Source organism: Sus scrofa, chromosome 2, assembly GCF_054392235.1.
Source record: "Sus scrofa isolate SSC_HxYL_T2T_F1_AM1 chromosome 2, Sscrofa_HxYL_maternal_Yorkshire_Landrace_v2.0, whole genome shotgun sequence".
NCBI lineage: Eukaryota > Metazoa > Chordata > Mammalia > Artiodactyla > Suidae > Sus > Sus scrofa.
In genome coordinates this window covers 135,988,341-136,011,341 of record NC_139384.1, presented here as the reverse complement: position 1 = coordinate 136,011,341, position 23,001 = coordinate 135,988,341, and the positions used below count along the sequence as shown (strand labels likewise).

General features: G+C 35.2%; 1 long non-coding RNA gene across 5 annotated transcripts in view; it reads left to right on the top strand.

Moving 5' to 3' along the window:
* LOC102160311 (uncharacterized) overlaps nt 1-23,001 on the top strand; it is a 462,347-nt gene that overhangs the window by 26,941 nt on the left and 412,405 nt on the right. Inside the window, exon 4 of one of the 5 annotated variants that reach the window (XR_014838662.1) lies at nt 21,022-21,144. The exons of the other annotated variants lie outside the window; for them this stretch is intronic. This is a non-coding gene — a long non-coding RNA (uncharacterized LOC102160311). The remainder of the gene's footprint in view (nt 1-21,021; nt 21,145-23,001) is intronic. 5 annotated transcript variants of the gene reach the window in all.

The window sequence follows — 23,001 nt, the reverse complement described above, 5'->3', positions numbered from 1 at the left end:
TCACCCCAGTTGGTTAAAGAGACTACCAGGACTGATCCCATTACACCTTTGATTTCTGTGTATTCTTTTCCCCATTGGAAGCCCCAGACTCTCACCCCACATGGCTTATGTTTATTCTTATCTGACTTCACTTTTTACCCCTAGTCCCAATTTTATTTTCTAAACTCTGCTAGCTTACTCTATGGAACTTATCAAATTGTCCAATTTCTTCATACTCTTTATTAGACGTCTCCTTTACCTTTGTGCTTCAAACCAAGATTTTGGTGTAGCTATTTTTCATAATTTTCTCAGGCTGTGGCTATTTTTTTCTCCAATGGCCCTTATGATTCTGAGCCTGAAATTGAAATAAAAGCCCTTTTTGTTTCTCTGTTGTATCAGAACACCGTCTTTCCCTCTTTCCAAAAAGACCTCCAGCATTGAAGATCCTGCCATCAAACTATGTCACTCAGTTATTTACGCTAGCTACACACAGGCCAGTCTCTCCTATTTCTTGAGTACTTAAGTATTGTTCACTATCACATTTCTCAGTACAACAAATTAAAAAAAATGATCATTTAGGTATTTACGTAGATCCAAGTAGATGGACTTTCCACTTCTCTGCCCTGGTTTCTCAATTCTTTGATGTTCCTTTATTAACTGTATTTTCACCTTAAAACAGGCAACTACTCATGTTCTTACTCTACGCTAGGCATAATCAACAAATACACTTCTTCCTTCTTCATTTCATTTTTAAGCATACTGCTTTCTTTTCCCTTCCAGCATTGTATTATAAAAAGTTTTCAAACATACAGAAAAGTTTAAGGAATTTTTATAGTAAATACCTTTATACTCACCACCTAGATTATATCATTAACATTTTACTGTTTTTGCTTTACAACATTTCTATCTATCTATCTAATCTATATATATATCCATTTCTCTGTCAGTAATCCGTCTTATTTTAAGTGTATTTCAAAGTAAATTGCAGATGTGTACAACTGTTTTAGTTCCTTAGAGTAAATATCATTATGTATAGTTTATATTTGCATCCTGCTTCTGCTTTACAACTGAACTGTGATCTCCTTGAGGGCATGCACAATGATCCATTGTATTTGTATCCTTAGGGGCTAGGACAGGCATATTTGGTAGGTGGTAAATAAATGCCAGTTGAATGAATGAAGGTGTCTTCTCATAGTAATACTAATATAGTCAGTTAAGATAATAGAATAAATCCTACTGGATCACTCAAATCCAGAATTAGATTATCTTGACAGATCAGGCATGGAACATTGCCAAAATATCTGAACACTTAAGTCCATAGATTAGTCAGGCTTTTTCTTGAAATGTTTTTTGTTATATTTCATTACATCCCGAAGAAATGACAAAATTGAAATTTATTGCATGAGCAAAAGGCATAATCCTTAATTGCTTTCTTCAGAAAGCCATGGTTATCACTGTAGTCACATTTATTTTCTATTATGGCTAAGTAGAGTCTAACATTTTTATTATTAGTTTAGTATGCCTAGGATAATTATGGTTATAGCTTCTTAATATAGAATTACTTCCAGAGTGCCTTTTACCTTTGAGCTTGGTTAAGCAAAATTATATCATACATAGCAGAAAGACACTGTTAAGATATAAAATGTCTTGTTAGGTTTCATGGATAAGGAATTTAATAAACTGGACACAGTCGAATGTGGCTTTTATACATCTTGTTGATTTTCCATGGTTGCCTATAGTTTAAGTTATACTGATGTCATCATGTTAATAAGGAAATTAAGACTGTGTGATATACCATACTCTCAACAATGTAATTGAATAACTTATCTCTCCTGCTAAGAGAATCAGTAAGCATACGTGCTGAACAGATGCAAAGGAAAAGAAATGTGTGAGATGCTCTCACAGGATGACACCATCCACAATACTAAGCAAGAAGCATGTGTCATAAATGTGAATCTTATATAATAGAACAACACCTTTTAAAACACAAGTGTGATCATAAAACCATCTGCTTCATAATCAGCTTGCAAAGTACATCTGGTATTTCTCACTAAATTGTTCCTAAATGCATTTTAAAAACATAAAGTGAATACAGATAGTCTATCTATGGATTGAGAGCCTAAATGTCCAGATGGCTTCCTTTAGTACCTTTACTAATTTCATCATGTATTTCTTAATTAATCTCTCGCAGTAAGCATGTAACTGTTACCATTAAAAACACATATTGATTAAATGAGTATTTTAAGGACTCAAGTAAGTGGTGGCTTCAGTTTACTTGTGTAAGTTGAGTATAATTTTATTTCTACTCAATTACTTCTTTCTATTAAAATAATAAAATAAAATATAATACCACTATAGTCCTTATTTCAATCCTAATATCATACACAGTGTGACTATATTTTTAGAAATAACAAAGCTTAAAATAGTAAATTAATGTAGAGCAGCAAATTGGTTCTGTCTTTAAACATTTTTAAAAAGATAGTTAAAAACTTTAATCTAAATTCAGAAGACCCCCTTAGCTTTAATTATTGACATCAGATAATTTGTTATATCTTTTGTGAGAGTAATATTTGAGTTGGAAATAATTATTTCATAGTTGATCAGTATATCACAGGCAAAGTTCTTCTTTATACTAGTTGAAGAAAAACTGCAAAGGGTCTATGGATAATAGGTTTTTTTAATAATCACATGGACTACTCTTTTTATCGTATCTTTTCTGTGAGAGTTTAAACTGTTCCTTATGGAGTTTTCCCATCATGGCTCAGTGGTTAATGAATCCGACTAGGAACCATGAGGTTGTGGGTTCAGTCCCTGCCCTTGCTCAGTGGGTTAAGGATGTGGTGCTGCTCTGAGCTGTGGTGTAGGTCGCAGATGCGGCTCGGATCTGGCGTTGCTGTGGCTCTGGCATAGGCCAGCGGCTACAGCTTGGATTAGACCCCGAGCCTGGGAACCTCCATATGCTGAGGGAGCGGCTCTAGAAAAGCCAAAAAGCCAAAAAAAAAACAAAAACAAAAACAAAACAAAACAAAAAAAACAGTAATAAACTGTTCTTTAGTTAGGAGTCTAGGATTTACTTTTGCATGTATGTCTCTTTTCTGTCAATATTTTTATTTTCAGTGCAATCCTTTTTCCTTTCTTCCTGTCCTTGGAGGAGAGGCAGGAGTGTTTCTATCAGAATGTTTAAACAACTTTTTTTTTTTTTTCTTTTTAGGGCTGCACCCGTGGCACATGGAGGTTTCCAAGCTAGGGGTCCAATTGGAGTTACAGCTGCCCACAGCCACAGTCACAGAAACCTCAGATCTGAGCTGTGTCCGCGACCTATACCATAGCTCATGGCAACACCAGATCCTTAACTCACTGATTGAGGCCAGAGATCGAACCCGCAACCTCATGGTTCCTAGTCGGATTCGTTTCCACTTTGCCACGACAGGAACTCTGACAACATTTAAAATAAACTTTTAATAATGTTTGATTTCTTATCTGGTGTTCGAGATCCTGAACTCACCTCTTCCCATAGACCCCACCTAATCTACACCTACATACACACCATTTCCTCATGAAGAAAAAAATGTGGGTTGATTGAACAGCTTCTGTGAAACAAATGATAAAGGGACCACATAGAGACAGATGGGAGAGATGGAGACACGGTGTCAATGAGAACCCTACTCCTGATGCAGTAACCTGCAGTATGGAGAGATAATACTAAGGGACCTACACATAGACTTGGCTGCCCAGGGGCACAGTGGGAAAAAAAAAAAAAAAAACTGGTTTAACGCATACTACATTTTAAATCAATGAAGGAAATCCATTTACTCTTTAACCCTAGAGAGTCTGCCAAATTGTCTGAGAGCTAGTGGAACTCTCACCAGGGTCTGAGATACCAACAGTGCCATCTTTTGCATTTCCCATCCACATTTATAGTACAAATAGGGTCATGGTTTGTGCACTTTAGCCAGGCCTCCTGCTCACAGTAGGCCCAACTATATCCCAAACACCCCAACAAGGCATACCTACCAATATTCCCATTATAGGGGTCCCAGAAGGAGAAGAGTTTGAGGAGAGGGTGGAAAATGTATTTGATAAAATTATGACTGAAAATTTCTCAGTGCTGAAGAAGTAAACAGATGCCCAGATACAAGAAGCAGAGCATACCAAACAGGATGAACATGAACAGACCCATACCAAGATATGTCATAATTAAATTAGCAAAAGTTAAAGGTAAAGAGAGAATTCTAAAGGCAGTAACAAAGAGTTGTATACAAGTAGATCCCCATAAGGCTATCAACTAATTTCTCTGCAGAAACTTTGCAGGTTAGAAATGAGTAGCATGATATATGATGTATTCAAACTACTAAAAGGGAAAAACCCAAAACATAGGATACTCTACCCAGGATTATATTTAGAATTGAAGGAGAGGTAAGAGACTTCTCAGACAATTAAAAATTAAAACGGTTCGTCAATACTAAACCCAGCCTAAAAGAAACGATAATGGATTTTTCTCAAAGTGGAGAAGAAAAGACAATAAAAATAGGTAAGAAACTAGAGAAAAGGAAATATCCCACTAGTGAAGATAAACATAATAAATGCTGAGGATTGATCATTTAAAAAACTAGTTGAAGCTTAAAATTCAAAAATTTTGGAAAAGCAGCAATAACTTCAATACAGTTAAAGGATAAACCCGAAGATTTAAAATATGACATCAAAAACAAAATGTGTGGGAGGGAAATGAGAATGTAGAACTTTTAAAATGAGTTTGAATTTAGAGGAAAACCTGTTCTAAAGAAGTAGATATAGTTATAGGTCAACATTTACAAATCCCACGGTAACCACAAATCACAAACCTGAAATAGATGGACAAAAGCTAAAAAGAAAGTAACACAAGCATACTACTAACTAAAATTATCAGACCACCAGGAAAGAAATAAAAATAAGTTGAAGAGAAGAAAGAAGACCTTCAAGAACCATTGGAGGATAAGTACTAAAATGGCAATAAGTACATACCTATCCATAATTACTTTAAATGTCAGCAGACTAAATGCTCTAATCTGAAGATACTGGGTGGCTGGTTGAATAAAAAAACAAAACCCATCTATATACTGCTTATAAGACACTTCAGAAAGAAACATGCACAGAGATCGAAAGTAAAGAGATGGAGAAAGTAATGCAAATGTAAACAACAAGAAAGGGGGCTAGAAGTACTCAGACAAAATAGACTTTTTTATAAAGTCTAGGAGTTCCCATCGTGGCTTAGTGGTAATGAACCTGACTAGTGTATATGAGGATGTGGGTCTGATGCTTGTCCTTGCTAAGTGGGTTAAGGATCCAGCATTGCAGTGGTATAGGTTGCAGGTGCAGCTCAGATCTGGTGTTGCTGTGGCTGTGGTGTAGGCCAGCAGCTGCAACTCTGATTGGATCCCCAGTCTGGGAACTTCCATATGCTGCAGGTGCAGCCCTAAAAAGACAAAAAAAAAAAAGTCTATAAAAAAGACAAAGGCATTAAATACTGATAAAAGTATCAATAAAAGAAGAGGATACAATATTCATTAACATGTATAAACTCAATAAAGGAGCACATAAATATATAAAGTAAAAGTAACAGATATAGGAGAAATTGACAACAATACAATAATAGCAGTGATCTTTAACACCTCACTTACATCAATGGACAGATCATGCAGAAAGAAAATCAAAAAGGTGACAGTGGTCTAAAATCAAACAATTGATCATTTGGACTTAATAGATAACTACATGAATTTTCACACCCCCCCCAAAAAAAAACAGAATACACATTCTTTTCAAGTGAACATGGAACATTCACATGTTAGGCCACAAACCATGTCTCAATAAATTTATGGAGATCATGTCAAACATCTCTGATCAAAACAGTATGAAACTAGAAATTTATTACTAGTAGAAAAGTGGAAAAATCACAAAATGTGGAGACTAAACAGTATGCTACTAAATAACCAAAGGGTCAATGAAGAAATCAAAAAGGAAATCAAAAACTGTCTTTAAACAAATGAAAACTGAAACACAACTTTCCAAAATTAATGGAAGGCAGTGAAAGCAGTTCTAAGAGAGACGTTCATATCAATACAGGTATACTTCAAAAAATAAGAAAAATCTCAAAAAATATAACTTTGAATCTAAAGAAACTAGAAAAAGAAGCTCAAACCCAAAGTTAGTAGAAAGGAGAAAATAATAAAGATCAGAGAGGAATCAAATATGATAGAGACTAAAAAACAGATCAGTGTAACTAAGAGATGGTCCTTTGAAAAGATAAAGAAAATTGACGAACTTCTAGCCAATCTCATGAAGAAAAAAAGAAAGGGCTGAAATAAACGCAGAAATGAAAGAGAAGTTACAATAAATACCACAGAAATACAAAAAATTATAACATTACTACAAACAATTATATACCAATAAATTGGACAGCCTAGAATAAATGGGTACATTTGTAGTAACATACAATATTCCAAGACTGAAGCAGGAAGGAATAGAAAAACTGAGCAGACCATTTGCTAGTAATGAAACTGAATCAGTAGTAAAAACTTTCAACCAACAATTTATAGGGCTTCACCGACCAATTCTGCCAAAATTCAACAATGTGGGCATAGAGGGAACATGTCTCCACATAATAAAGAGCATTTATGATGATCTCACACCTAACATCATACTCAATGGTGTAAAACTAAAATCATTTCCTCTAAGATCAGGAACAAAACCAGAATGCTCACTCTCACCACTTCTATTCAAAATAGTATTGGAAATTCCAGCCATAGAAATGAGAGAAGGAAAAAAAAAAAAGGAATCCAAATTGGGAAGAGAGAAGTAAAATTGTCACTGTGGATGACAGGATGTTATACAAAGAAAATCCTAAAGATGCTACCCAAAAGACTGCTAAAGCTTATCAATGAAAATTAATATACAGAAGTCCATTGCTTTTCTATATACTAATAATGAACTATTATAAAGGAAAATTAAGGAAAAAATCCCATTTATAATTGCATCAAAAAGAAATACCTAGTAATAAATATAGCTAATTAGGTAAAAGACCTGTACTCAGAAAACTATAAAACACTGATGAAAGAAATTTTAAGATGACACACAGACAGAAAGATACACTAAGTTCATGGATTAGAAAAGTAATGTTAAAATGACCATACTACAAAAGGCAATTTAATACCAATATAATTTTCCATAGCACTAGAACAAATACTTCTAAAATTTATAGGGAAAAACAAAAGATGTCAAATAGCCAAAGTAATTGTGAGAAAGAACAGAGTGGAATTATGGTTCCTAACTTCAGACTATTACTACAAAGCTACAGTAATAAAAGATCAGGATACAGACCCAAAAACAGACACATTGATCAATGGAACAGAATAGAGAGCCCAGAAATATACCCACACATTTATAGCCAATTAATCTACTACAAATGCAGCAATTATATGAAATAGAGAAAAGACAGTCAATATTTAGAAAACTGGACAGCCTAGTGTAAAAGAATGTGTTTCCAACACTTCTCACACCTTATATAAAATAAACTTAAAATGGATTAAAGACCTAAATATAAGACCCAAAACCATAAAATTCCTAGAAGAGAACATAAGCAGAACACTTTCTGACATAAATTGTAGTAATATTTATTTTGGTTCTGTCTCCTAAGACAAAGGAAACAATCACAAAAATAAACAACACCTAACGAGCCCTAAAAGTTTTGAACAGCAAAGGAAAACACTGACAAAAATGAGAAGACAACCTACTGAATAGGTAAAACTATTTGCAAATGATTTTATGGACAAGGGATTCATATCCAAAATATATAAACCACTCACACAACTCAATATAAAAAACCCCCAAATAACCCATTTGAAAGTGGGTAGAAGACTTTAACAGATATTTTTCCAAAAAAAAAAAAAAAAGAAAAAAAGACATACAGATGGATAACAGGTGCAAGAAAAGATACTCAACATTGCTAATCAACAGGGGAGTGTAAATCAGGAGCACAATGAGGAGCAGTGGAAACGAATACAACTAGGAACCATGAGGTTTAGGCTTCAACCCCTGGCCTCACTCAGTGGGTTAAGGATCCAGCATTGCCATGAGCTGTGGTGTAGGTCACAGACACGGCTCGGATCTGCTGTTGCTGTGGCTCTGGTGTAGGCTGGCAGCTGTAGCTCCGATTCTACCCCTAGCCTGGGAACCTCCATATGCCTCAGGTGCGGCCCTCAAAAGAAAAAAAAAAAAAAGCACAATGAGTTATTACCTCAAACCTGTCAGAATGGTTATCATCAGAAAGTCTACAAATAACAAAAGTTGGCAAGGATGTGAAGAAATGTAACCCTTGAACACTGTTGATATGAATGTACATTTGTGCAGTCACTGTGCAAAATAATATGGAGTTTCCTCAAAAAAACAAAAATAGAGCTGCCATTTGATCCAGCAATTCTAGTCCTGGAGTTATATCCAAACAAAATGGAAACATTAATTTGAAAAGATATGTGTACCCCAATGTTCATGACAGTGTTTACAATCTCCAAGATATGAAAGCCACCTAATTGCCCATCAAGAAATAAATGGATAAAGTGTGTATATACACAATGGAATATTGCTCAGCCATAAAAAAGAATGAAATAATATCATTTTCAACAACAGGGATGGGCCTAGAGGGTGTTATACTTAGTGAAATAAGCAGAGAAAGATAATTGCTGTATGTTATGTATATGTGGGATATAAGGTATAAAACAAACAAATATAAGAAAACAGAAACAGACATATGTAGAGAACAAACTAGTGGTTACCAGTGGGGAAAGGGAGAGGGAGGGGCTAGTATAGGGGATGGGGTTTAAACAGAGGCACAGACTACCATATATAAAATTTAAAAACTACAAAGCTGCAAATATGTATTTCACAGCACACACAATGTAGCCAATATTTTACAATACCTTTAAGTGGAGTATAATCTGTAAAAATATTGAATCACTGTGTGGTACACTTGGAACTAACATATTATAAATCAGCTATACTTAGATTAAAAATAAATAAAACTGAAGTTGACAGAACTTCTGTCTTCAATCCTTCCCACTGGCCCTACCACTGGGGATAGTGGGAGAGAGATCAGAATTATGGATATCTAATGATGACTGTTGTGTATATATGTTGTGTTTCTCTAACAATTAGCCTTAGTGACTTTGCCAATCTCTTTGCTGTATTGAAGCTGTATACATTTGTGTCTCACTGGATATACATTTGGTTAAATTTACAAATAGACTAAAGTGCCTGAGGCGCAGATCTCTAATTTGCCTCTCAGCTACTGTCTGTCAGATTTTTATGACAAAGCCTTTTAAAGTTTAATTTGTTATTTTTGGATTAATTCCATGAAATAATTTTCAGTCAGTACTCACCATTACCAGGGGTTGGCTAATTCTGTAATTCTTCTCTAAGTTTTGCTACGTATTTTCCTATAATTTTTATCAGTTAGTTTTGTTTATTAAAGTATAATTACATGCAGTAAAGTATACAAATTTTATATGTAGAATCATGTATGTGTTACCTGCTTCTGAATTACAATACCTTTTTTTTTTTTTTTTTTTTTTTTTTTTTTGCAAGCAAGCCAAGTGATGGCAGGTGTGTGGGAAGTGGATACTGAAAAAAGAATTTTGTCCATGGTGGGGACTAAATTTAAAATAAATTTAATTGAGTAAATTAATTTTAAAAGTAAGGTGGTACCATAAATCATACTCCTCACAAGGACATAGGTAACTTTCAATTATGTCCTGACCAAGGAAACAGCATACAAATATTTCATAACTAGTCAGAGAAATCAGAAAAATCATACAAAGTACCTGTGCTATTATAAAATCTAAATGTATCTATAGTCCTGATTAGTCACAGAACATGTCTATTCCCTGATAGACCTCTGACAGCAGATTCATAAGGTATCTGATCCAGCTTCAGCTTTTGGAGCTGCCCCATGGAAGTGGTTAACTCCTCCTCCTGGAGGAAATATTTCCTCATCATAGTCATTGTGATCTTGATCCTTTTATTTGGACACTGTATAATTAATTGTATTTCTCACTTCATTACCTCCTGATTAGAAGCTATCAACTTTCAAATGGTGATAAAAGGGGTACCCAATGTAATGTATTGAAGCCCGTGAGTGGAGACTTAACTGCTTATCCCTAATGATGCCCCTTTTCAGCAGAAAGCAGTCACCCCGTTTTTCCTGCAGTTAGAGTCTTCAACTCTAGAAGGGGGAATTGAGGCAGAGTATTAACTCAGGTAGTCAGTGTAGAAGGATGGGCTTTGATGCATTCTTTGATATGGCTATTGATTAACATTTGTGGCTTAAGGGCTCCAGGGAGTAACATCCCCACATTCCTTGTTTACTGTAGGGAGTGTATCTATGCCCAGAAGGACATTAATCCCTAAATCCCCCATGACTCAGTATACAGGGAAGAAAAGGGCAAAGAAACCATGAGACCTACAGGACATTCCCACCCCTAAAACCCCTATTGGATAAGGACTGATAATTCTGCTCCTTATTTTTCCATCCAGAAGAGCAAGCTAAAGACAGACTATCTTTTTTTTTTCCTTAATAAAATGCAATTCTGTTCTTTATTCTTCTTTACTGAAAGCACACACATTCTACTTTTCTAAAGCAACCGCATACTGTCTTTTATAATTTCTAAAAATGCATGGTTTTCTTATAGAGAACATCTCAGGGTGGCACTAAATATATTGATTTATAGTCCTAAATACCTTTAATTTCTCTGTTTAGTAACTGAGGTCTCAGTGTCTCATTTGACTTCTATTAAGCCTAGGTACAATAACATATTATACTTAATTTTGAGAACTGTAACAACATGTCTGTATTAATTAGATCAACAAACTTTAATTTTAATATATTAATTTAATACTGAATATTTCCCAGTTTATGCGAACCTAAAATTAATTCTGGCAAGTTAGTTCCCCTTCCATATTTTGAATTACAATACTCTTGACTTTTGGTATTGAAACACTTGTATCTAGAATAATTTCATGTGACCTGTATTTAATTTATATTCATAGTATTTATAATTTAGCAATTTTTATTAAAAAGAATGGTTCCAAATAGAAGCATATATATAAAGTAAAAACAAAAGAAATAATTCACATTTTAAGAATTTTATTTTTTATAATTTTATTTAATTTCCCCCATTCAATATAAAAGCCACAAATTCCCACTATTTGAGGGAGCTGAGTGGACAAAATCAAAACTTTACCTAATCTGATTTACAGAAATTAATTCTACGATGTTTTTTGTATCTGTTAAATTGAACCTGCTTTTTCTCACATTCTTATTACAAAGTAGCATCAGGAATGGAACTACTTTACTCTCAGTTTTGCTTTGCCTTACGTGGTTCCTAATATTTGTCTCAAGTAAATTCCTAGAAAGCCTTTTAAGAAGCACTTATAAATTTTTTCAGGACCTTGATATTTTTGTCTTAGATTAAAGCACATATTTGAGTGGAAGAAAAGTCTGTAAATATTATACATTACTTTAAAAGCTGCACATTTTATTTCTTTGCTTGGTTTGTAAAAGTTAATGCTTATAATGTCACATTGAATAAAACATTAGCATTGACATATGCTTAAAGATATTCTTCTCTAATGTAGAACCAAATTATTTCTTTTTTTTAAACTTCACTAACAGCTATGAATTGGTTATCATAATTTAGGTTGGCCTAATTTTGGTGCTTCTTTTGAGATCATAGTCAACTTTATTTTAAATTTATATTACTGTTTTTCAACTTAGATAATTCTTATAGAGTTTTCATAAAGTTTTGTCTTGTCTATTTTCCATCTCTCCTATGTTATTTAATATTTTCTGTTAAAATGCCTCTCTTAAAAACAAAACTTAAGTAATGTTTTAGCCTTTTTCTTACAATAGTGTCACAGTTTTGATGTATTAGCCATATATTTTGATATACATACAATAAACACATTAGCTTTAAAATTGAAAGTATTTATCTGTGTACTAACTAAACCATATCAAGTACTCAGTATTAAGTGTAGCGTGTTTTGGGAATGACTCTATTATACTATGCATTATTGTGTTTGAGGGAATGAGATTGCTTGGGCATGTCTATAGTCTCTGAGTATAATGCTATGTAAATATGCAGTCTTGGTGTCTGGGAATTGTGTCTGCTAAAATCTGGAAAAAGTATCAGCCAGTTGGAATCATAGTTTTCAGTGTATAGAAATCTTAGACAAATGAAGATAAATTACTTTAAGCTTTTGTTTATAAATTTGTATGTTACATTAAAATATAAATTAAGGTACTATAGTCTGGACAAATGGACAATGGTCTCACAAAAATGTGTTATCTTTGTGGAAATTCTGACTGCAAAATCTTGCCTATTAACAGTAGTGGCATAGGAACTGTTTTGGGGCAGAAATAAGAGTCAGGACGGAAGGAGATGAAACTTAAAATGGGAAATGGCCCTATAAGATATTGATAAGTAAACAATAGACCATGATGGGGTTTTCACAAAAACCAGATTTTCATGGTGCTTCTTAATTTTCCATTTTTATGGATGTAGGAAGTATTAGATTAAGTGTACACTGTACAAATAACTGAGGTTGTATTTTTTGATAAGTTCTAAGTATGTAGTTAGATAGAATTCAGAAGTACTCAGGAGGATAACTAAAAATGCTTTTGATGTAAAGCTGTCTAAAAAATTTGTAATTTACAGAATCAAGGGAAGCCTGTGGGACTTGTTATGTATGATTTAAGAGATATAGGATGTATTGAGCTTTATAAAATTCAGAGAATACTATGCTGAACCATATAATGTTTGAAATGTGTTTTTCCTGAGATTTGATCTTTTGAGATTGAGATTCAATTTTCTGCTCTAAATAATATCCTAATGTCTGTAATTTAGAAATTAATTTTTAGTAATTACTGTGCATGTGTGTTTTTATTTATTTCTGTTGAATATGCTGAGTTGAATTGAAAAATTTGCAGTTATCTTTTGCACAGGATGTTTGTTTCTTTTTTCCCCCTTTTTACAGCTACACCTATGGCATATGGAAGTTCCTGGGCTAAGGGTTGAATCAAGAGCTGTAGCTGAGGTCTATGCTACAGCCATGGCAACACAGGATCTGAACCATATCTGCATCGTACACCTAGCTTGTGGCAACGGGGGATCATTAATCCACTGAGCAAGGCCAGGGATTGAACATGAATCCTCACAGAGCCTACATCAGGTCCTTACCCCAGCTGAGCCACAACAGGAACTCCTTGTACAGACTGCTTATGAATCTGATATGTTACTAATTGTAGCATTCTCAGATCAAGATTTAATAGTTTTGCTCAATAAAGTGATGGTTTTCTTTCTGCATTTCAGGGATTTCATTTTCCTGTTTATAATGTAACTTAAAATGAATGTTTTATAAATAACAGTAGTCATTAAATGAGATTTTGAATGGTAGGATTATGTTTTCTATTCAAGTAGTGTAAGTTTGTGACTAAGAGTATGAGTTCAGAAATCAAACGGATCTGGGAAGGGCTCAGGTTCGCTGCTGATCAGATCAGGAAATCTTTTCTGAACCTGTTTTCTCATCTTTAAAAATGAAGATAGGAATTCCTATTGTGGCTTAGTGGAAATGAATCTGATTAGTATCTATGAGGACACAGGTCCTATCCCTGGCCTCGCTCAGTGGGTAAGGATTTGCCATTGCCATGAGCTGTGGTGTAGGTTGCAGACACGGCTTGGATCTGCATTGCTGTGGCTGTGGCATAGGCCAGTGGCTATAGCTCCGATTAAACCCCTAGCCTGGGAACCTCCATATGCCCTGGGTGGGGCCTTAAAAAGTCAAAAAATTAATTTAAAGAAATAAAGATAATATGATTACCTAAGAGCATCTGTTTTTTTTTGTAGGGATTAAGTAAGATGATTTACATAAAGTTGGCATATTCCTAGGGACAGAGTAAGCAGTCCAGAAAAAGCTGTTATTTTAAATAATAATGTAAGAATAAATAGTGAAAATGAAGTACACTAAAACCTATGAGATAATTTAAAAAAAACATAAAATTATCATTACCATATTGGAAAAAACTTCATTAGCACTGTGTCTAAAGCATTAAATTATCATGTAAACAAACTCTCCTTGTGGGGGTCAAGAGGAAGAGTGTTCAGTGTTGTGAAAGCGAAATGGTGATAATGTAATTTTTGTAATTTATCAACATCTTTTGATGAGTTGTTGAGAATAGGTAAAAAGTAGTTTTTTATTTTTAAATTGATGGCTATGAATTTCTTTAAGGAAGAACCCAGTGACATTTTGAGTTGTGATGGTCAATTAAATTCTGTATAAAATAGTGATTTACTCTATCATTGCTTGTTCATTCATGACCTTTTCTTTTTGCAATTAGTACAGTCAAATTTGCTGCCTTCACACCTCTCATCGAATTTATAGTTGCCCTGAGCTGTCCCAAATGTTAAAGAAAAATTTATTTAGTCCGTAAATTAACTCATTTGCTGATAAATTTTAAGAAACAAATATGAAAAATTAAAATAACTATAAATATGAACACTATACAAGGTCAAAGAATAGATGGTAATTGAAATCTTCTTTATATAGGCTGCCTTTTGGAGGGTTTCCAGAAACATCTATTATATTATTCAGCTTTTCCAGAAAAACTGTAGTGATCATAAAAATTAAGCTTTTTGATTGTGCATCTTTTCCCTTGTTTTCTCCTTAACACATTGCTCTTTTGGGAATTTATGAAATCTACTGAACTTTTAGAACAGTGGTCATCATAATGTTTTCTACTTTGATAAAGAAGAAAAAAAAATTTTTTTTTTGGCTATGCTGTGGCATACAAAAGTTCTCAGGCTAGGGTTCAAATCCATACCGCAGGTATAACCAGAGCCACAGCAGTAAAAATGCCAGGTCCTTTACCCACTGAGCCAGAGGGAACTCTGAAAAATTTTTGATTCTCAAATTTTCAGCTCTTCTTTTCTTCCATTTAAAACCATTGTAAAAAATAAAATATTATCTTTTCAACACTCTCTTGGTTTCCAGATAACATATGTTTTTGAGATACTAGAGACTGCACTGAAGGCTTAGACCACGAAGCATATTATCTTTCAATAGCAAAGTATAGAAGAATGATAAAAACAAACATTAATGTGAATGATATGCCTTGTTTGTTATGGTAAAATTCCAACCAATAACAAATACTTAAAACTTTAGTAAGTGATTTGTTTTTAGGCTTCAAATAAGACATACCTGATTTTTACTACATTAATAGTAAAGAAAACTTGGAATTCTGTTAAAATATGTTTTAAAACCAAAATGTTAGTGATATTATTAGCATTGGTATTTTTCTGTTATGTAATATTAAATAACATTTTTATCAATAAAGTAATGAAACATGAAACAACATGCCTCCTAAACAGCTATTAAATTTTACTCTTGAACACTAAGTTATTATTCAAAATTTATTATAAAAAGTACTGTGAAGGTGATGACATTGATTATTTCTAACTTCTGGATTCATCAAAAGAAAGTATTTACAGTGAATTGACTACAAATAGCACAACTGTGCTTATATAAATACCTACATTATAATTAACCTGATTTAAAGACCACAAAAACAACTAGATTCTTCATGTGGTCCTTTTTTGGCAGGAAGGATGCCGTTGGATTTCTTTCCTTCACTTACATTTTGTATTGTAAATGAGACCAAGCATTATTCCAGAGGTTTTTGTATCTATACAATAATATTTAGCAAATATGCCATTTGGTCATTAAAAAGCCACCAGTATTAAAACATTCTGGTATGTTGTTCATCCATCCATCCATCTTTCCATCTTATCCATTAATTCACATATTGAGCTCCTAATATTCACAGGCAGTATGTTAATTCATGAGAAGAGCATTAGGAATAAGACACAGTCCAGACACTCAAGGAGCTCTTAGTCCAAAAGAAAGAATGGATAAACAAGAGAAGTGATGATGTAGTATGGTAAGAATTATGAGAGAAGTATGTCCAAGGTACTGTGGGAGCACAGGGAAGGGGCACTAGAGCAGTCTGAAAGGCTTCTAAGGTGAGTGTTAATTGAATGTGGGCTAATTAAATAGCCAGGCAGTCAACAGGAGGCAAGAAGATTTGAAGGCCAGTGAGAGCATGATATAGCCAAAGAAAATTTCTTCTTAAAGTAGAGATGAATAGGTGGATAGGCAGGGCAGCTGAGATTCAGAGATATTAAATAATTTGATCAAGATTGTAAATTGCATTAATGGCAAAGAAAGAACTAGAACAAAGTTTCATTTGTCTTGATAATCAAATATCTCAGGACAAAAAAAAAAGGACTATGTCAACAAACAATAATAGCTTTTAAAATTTATTGAGTTTATTGTAAGGAGAGACACAGGTGAGTTTTCCAGTTGTTGGTGAATGTTCTTTAGAAAGGTAATTATTGTTATGATGAACATCCTTCACTCTAGAGTAAATTCTCCCTTGTTGCTTTCCTTTTCTTTTTTGTGGTTGGGTGATTTACTTTTATTTTATGTCTGTTTCCTCTTTTTAGTTTTTTGTGAATGTATTGTTTGGTTTTGATTGTGGTTGCCCTGTTTTTCAAGTATGTTAACCCCTTCCTATATCTGCTTGCTTTAGCCTGAGAGTCATATAGGCTCAAACATATTCTAAAAAAAGTCTAGATTTTCTTACCCTCCTTTCCCACATTTTATGATTTTGGTGTCCCTTTTTTACATCTCCATGTTTATCCTTTGCTGTTCCTTGTTTTTACCGTCACTTTCACAAGTGTTTTTTGTTTTTTTTCTTTTTGATCTGTATACTGTCTTATTTAAGTGATTACCTTCCAATTGTGATTTCCTCCATCCTGTATCTTCTTATTCCTTTCCTATTTAGGGGAGGTCTTTCAATATTTCCTTTAGAATAGGCTTAGTATTGCAGTATTCTTTTAGTTTTTGAGAAATTCTGTATTTCTCCTTCTACTTTAAATGACAATTTTCTGGCTAGAGTATTCTAAGTTGCAAATTTTTCCTGTTAGAACTTTGGCTGTATCTTGCCACTCTCTCCTGGCCTGTAGCATTTCTGTGGAGAAATCATCTGCTACCCTTATGGAATTCCTTTATAATTAATTATTTGTTTTTCTCTTGCTGCCTTTAGAATCCTTTCCGTACTTTTAACTTTTGCCATTTTTGTTATAATATGTCTTGGTATAGATTTATTTGGATTTAACTTGATTGGGGCTCCTTTGCTTTCTGTATCTGTATATCTGTTTCCTTCTTTAGATTTGGAAACTTTTCAGTGATATTTATTCAAATGTATTTCCAATCCCCTTTTCTTTTTCTTCTCCTTCTGGAATCCCTATTATGTATAGATTGGCATTCTTTGTGTAATCCCATAGATCTCTTATGTTGCTTTCATTCTTTTTCATTTGGTTTTCTGTCTGTTGTCCCGATTGGGATGATTTCCATTTTTCTATCTTCCAAGTCACTTACTCATTCCTCCACATTATTCATTCTCTTGTTTAATGCCTTTAACTCAGGCACAGCAATGTAGGATCCAAGCCACATCTGCAACCTGTGCCATAGCTTAGCTTGTGGCAATGGCAGATCCTTAACCCATTGATGAGGCCAAGAATCGAACCTGCCTCTTTATGGACACTGTCAGGTTCTTCATCCACTAAGTCACAATGGGAACTCCTAAGTGAATTTTCTAATTTTTCTTGGCTCTTCCTTATAGTTTCTAGTTCTTTTTTAAAGTAATCTCCATTACTGCTGATAACTGTTCTTAATTCTTTCAGTATTTTCATTATCTCCTTTTAAAAATCAGTGTCTGTTAGACCACAGAGGTCTATTTCATTGTTCCCTCCAGGGGAATTCTCCTGTTCTTTTAACTGTGAATTGTTCCTATGCCTCTTCATTTTTGCATATATTTCACTCACTCTATGAGTTTAGGGAAAGCAATTATCTACTGTAATCTTGGAGGGCTATTTATATGTGGGAGTGTCCCTGGGTGGCTTGCGAGGGTGTACTTTTTTTTTTCCCTGTGGGGCTGTTTTTTGTTTGGATGCTTGCTGTCTCTTTCCTCAGTGTGTGCAGGCTGTTTATCCCCTTGATACAGGATGTGAAGGTATAAGACCTGTGCGTGCTTCCAGAGAGGTAGGGGCAGTGGGTGGCACCTGTAGGTGGTACCTATAGGCAGCACCTGGTTGCTAGACCCTTGGCAGTGGTGGGGACCCACAGGGAGATGGAGGAAACAGGCTACTCCTGGTTGCAGGCCCTTGGTAGTGGCAATGACCCTCAGAGATAGAGGTGGTGCCCAGAGCCCTTGACAGAGGCAATGGTGTGTGTTGGGGGGCGGGGGCGGATGGGGAGATATGTGAATGCATATGTCACCAGGAAGGTGACAGCAACATGTGATGCTTGGTTGCTGGGCCCTCTGTGAAGACCCCTGAGGTGACTGGGGCCACAGGCAGTGCCTGTTCACAGGACCCTTAGTGGTTGTGTGCTGCTTCCAACTCAGGAGTCTGAGATGGCTGAGTCAGTTTGCACCAACCCCTGCGCAAGGGGCACCCCACTGCCTGAGAACCCAGACACGCACAGAAAAAAATTCCTGTGGTGGTCCTCACTTCCCTTACTCCCCAACAGTGGCACCTTGCTTCTCCAATGGGCCCAGGATTCCTCGCACACTCTGTTGGTTGTGGTACACTGCTCCCTACCCTCCTTAGGCTCTTTCCACAGAGCCAACCCTAGTTCTTTCCCCAGAACTGACCTCTGAAGTCCTAGTCTCAGCACCCTGCCCCTCACTGTCTCAGCCTGTGGTGTGTATGGGGGTGGTGATTGTGCAGCTCTCTCTTTGTTGTGCTCTCCTCAGATGGTTGCTGCACTTTTCTTTGAGCCTTTGAGGCTCTCCCTCCATTTTAGCTGATCTCACGTTCAATTGGGTGGCCTCCCAGGGTGCAGATTCCTTTACTCTTTTACAGCTCCCTCAGAGTGCTGGTCCCATCCTGATACTTGTTTTCTCTTCTCTATTTTATTCATTTTATTTAAAAAGATTATTATAGTCAATTTACAATGTTCTGTCAATGTTTTTACATTATCTTCCATCATGTTCCATCACAAGTGATCAGATATAGTTCTCCGTGCAATCAGCAGAATTTTATTGCTTATCCATTCCAAATGCAAGTTCGCACCTAGCAAACTCAAACTACCTCTCAGAAGTGCTGGTTCTGTCCTGATTCCTTTTTTTTCTCTCTTCTCTCTCTCTCTTCTGTATTTTATCCTTTTGTTCTACACAGTTATGTGGAGGATTTCTTGCCCTTTTTAGAAGTCTGATGTCTTTTTCTAGGGTTCAGTAGATATTCTGTGTGAAACATTCTACATGTAGATGGTTTTATTTTAATTTTTTTGATGTGTTTGTGGAAGAAGGTGAGTGCTGCCATCTCGATCCCCAACCGTCAGTTCAAAACATATTCATTGACTAGCTACTATGTGTGTCAAGCATTTTGTGAGAGGCTATAGACACCACATGAGTAAGATTTAATTCTTGAATTCAAGAAGTGTTTAGTCATGCGTGATACATTATAGAGGTGAATACATGTCAATTTTAAAATATATTAAGTGAATTCCAAGTCAGTAGGAGAAAGAAAGAAAATGTCATGCTCAGTCTTGCTTACCTCTTCTCTATCCTTTTCACAATTCTTGAGTGCTTTTTGGTCTTATGTTTGTGTGATTTTGGATTTCTTTTAGTTTGATTACTGTATTAGTTAGGATTCTTGGTGGTAACTAATAGAAACTGATTTTGACTAACTCAGGCAAAGAATAAAAAATAAAATGAATTTAAAGGAAAGATAACACATTACCTCATAATAGAAAATTATAGGTTAAACAACATAGGATTCAGAAAAGAACAGAAATCCACTGTTGCTCCAGCAATCTCAGTAGCAAAGACCCTTAATCATTTTCCTTGGAAACACTCAGTTCTATCTGTCTTCTACCTTTATAAGTCTTCACTCAATATTTGCATTTTTAGGAGTGAGAATTTTTATTGTCCTAATATGAGTTATGTGTCCATAACTTGAATAAGGGAAAAAGTAGTAGCATGATTTACAGTTCTACTTGAACCCTGTGGAATAGAAGATAGTTTTCCAAGGGAAGAGTGAGATGCTATAACTAAAGGCAGAACAAAAGATGCTGTTCAGATAAGAATAGTGTTTCTCAAAGTTGAGACATGCATTGCTTCTTTTAAATGAAAAAGGAATGATCATGCCTTACCTCAATGTAGTTTAAAATTATTTTTATTGATCAGTATTTTCAATATTTTTAAATGTTCCAGCATTTTATGCTTATTTAGAAATATAATACTCCCCCCCCCTTTTTTTTTGTCTTTTTGCTATTTCTTGGGCCGCTCCCACGGCATATGGAGGTTCCCAGGCTAGGGGTTGAATCGGAGCTGCAGCCACCAGCCTATGCCAGAGCCACAGCAATGCGGGATCTGGGCCGTGTCTGCAACCTACACCACAGCTCACGGCAACGCCGGATCGTTAACCCACTGAGCAAGGGCAGGGACAGAACCCGCAACCTCATGGTTCCTAGTCGGATTCGTTAACCACTAGCCACGACGGGAACTCCGATACTTCCTTTTTTGATTCAGTCATCATTAGTGGATGCAAACAGCACTGATCAAGTTTCCTTTTTCTTTTACAAAGGATTTTATTAGGTGAATAAAAATGAGAGGAACCACGTATTTTAAAAGATGATTTACTATGTATTATTTGTTGATGCAGATCAGAAAAACACTGCTTCTACAAATAAAAGAAGTAGACTTTCATTTTCTTGTAAGAGAAGATAGTTATCATGAGATCATACCAACAATGTATACTATTTCACACTTGGGTGGTTCTCAAACAATTGTTAATAAAAATTATTTTAATTGGACTTTGTATAATTTAGAAGTTTGACTGAAGGTGTAAAAATGGGGCCAATTCCTTATTAGTAAATATAGTACCCCCTTTACAGGGTTGTAAATTGGGAAAGAATGAAGAATGGTTGCCTCTGATGGAAATGAAATTAATATCTTAAAGAAATAAATATCTGCACATGCATGATCATTACAGCTACAACTTGAATGTCCTCTGCCAGGTAAATAGATAAAGGATTTGACCTGAGGAGGCCCACATATCTAGCCTATACTTTATGTTGCTAAAAAATTTGTTTGTTTAGTAAACTGATATATCTCTATGTAGTACACTTACGTGGGAAAAAAGAGTTTAATGGACTTTGAAAATAATTTGAATTATACAAATATGAAATAAACTCTAGGGTAAACAAAAAACATAAAAATGAATTTATTCAGAAAAGATTAGGTTAAGTTTTCAGACCTTCGCTTTAATGAAATGGCAGAAAGTGTAAACTTCTTTTATACTTAGACGAGAATTTATTATGATTTTCTGGAATCTGAGCTAATAATCCTAATCTGCCAAAGGTCAGTTTTTACATCTGGGTTTTACGGTGTGAAAAAAGCACTCATGTAATGGTTTTTCCACTTGACTAGATTGAATAAAGATTTTCTGAACACTAGCTACATAGATTTCTGCAAAGTGCTGTCAGGGAGACTAAGGTGAATAGAGAAAGAAGGCTGCAGATAAGATACATACATCATGACATATTACTACAGTGCACACACTGTTTGAGAACTGCTCTAGTATAGGAACAGAAAATTTGCACATAGGAGGTAAAAAGGGGGATGGTTTCTGCATCTCCAGGTGCTGGTAATACAGAGGAAAATCGGTACCAGTCTCTGCCTTCATGGTGCTTGCTGTCTTGTAGCAGAAACAGAAGTAGACAAGTAATTTTGAACATATTTAATTAATCATATATGCTGTGAGCCCTACAAAGGAGAAACACCACGTCAGGAAAGTATGAAACAGAAGACCTAACATACTCTGGATCTTTAGCGAAGACTTTCCTGGGGAGATTGAATTTGAGCAGAAACCTAAGGGACTAGGTGGAATTGGCAAGAAATTTGTGACATTGTTGAGGAGGCTGACCACAGGAAGTGAATATTGGGCAGTGAATATAGCGGACTCTGCAAGAGAAGGAGAAGTTTTCAGGATAAAACCAAGAGAGCCATTTAATTGTCAGGAACATGGCATGATTTGAAGGGAAGCAGTGGGAAAAAATACAGGAGTTGAGATCTGTTATTTATTTATTTACTTATTTATTTTTTATTGTTATTTCCCCAATGCAAATTTTTTTCCTACTGCACAGCATGGTGACCCAGTTACACATACATGTACACATTCTATTTTCTCACATTATCATTCTCCATCATAAGTGACTAGATATATTTCCCAGTGCTACACAGCAGGATCTCATTGCTAATCCATTCCAAAGGCAATAGTTTGCATCTATTAACCCTAGGCTCCCAATCCACCCCACTCCTTCTCCCTCCCCCTTGGCAAACACAAGTCTTTTCTCTAAGTCCATGATTTTCTTTTCTGTGGAAAGGTTTATTTGTGCCATATATTAGATTCCAGATATAAGTGAGGTCAGATCAGAGAGTGGACTTGAATCCCTTACTTACTTACCAAGTAACTTGGACTTTATTTTGTAGGTGCTTAGGAATCGTTGAAGTCATTTGAGCAGGCAGTATCACAGGAGCAGGACACGAAAATGTTACTGTCTTATGAATGTGTACAAGGTACTTATGCAGGAGGAATAAGAATTAGAATAGTTGCAGTGGGGGTGTGGCTGGACCTGAGAGCAGTCTTTATGAGAGAAAATCCAGTGGTAACAAAAATAAGATTGAGGTTAGCTGTAAGGGTGAATGAAGTGTCAAAAGAGACTTCAAGGCTTTGAAATGGATGGTTGTTTAATGCCAGTGTCAAAATTATGGTACACACACAAAAAGGATAAATTTTTGCTGAGACATAAATGTAGTTTGTGAACTTCAGCTAGTAAATGATTATTTTAAAAGGAGACAGTAACATCTAATAG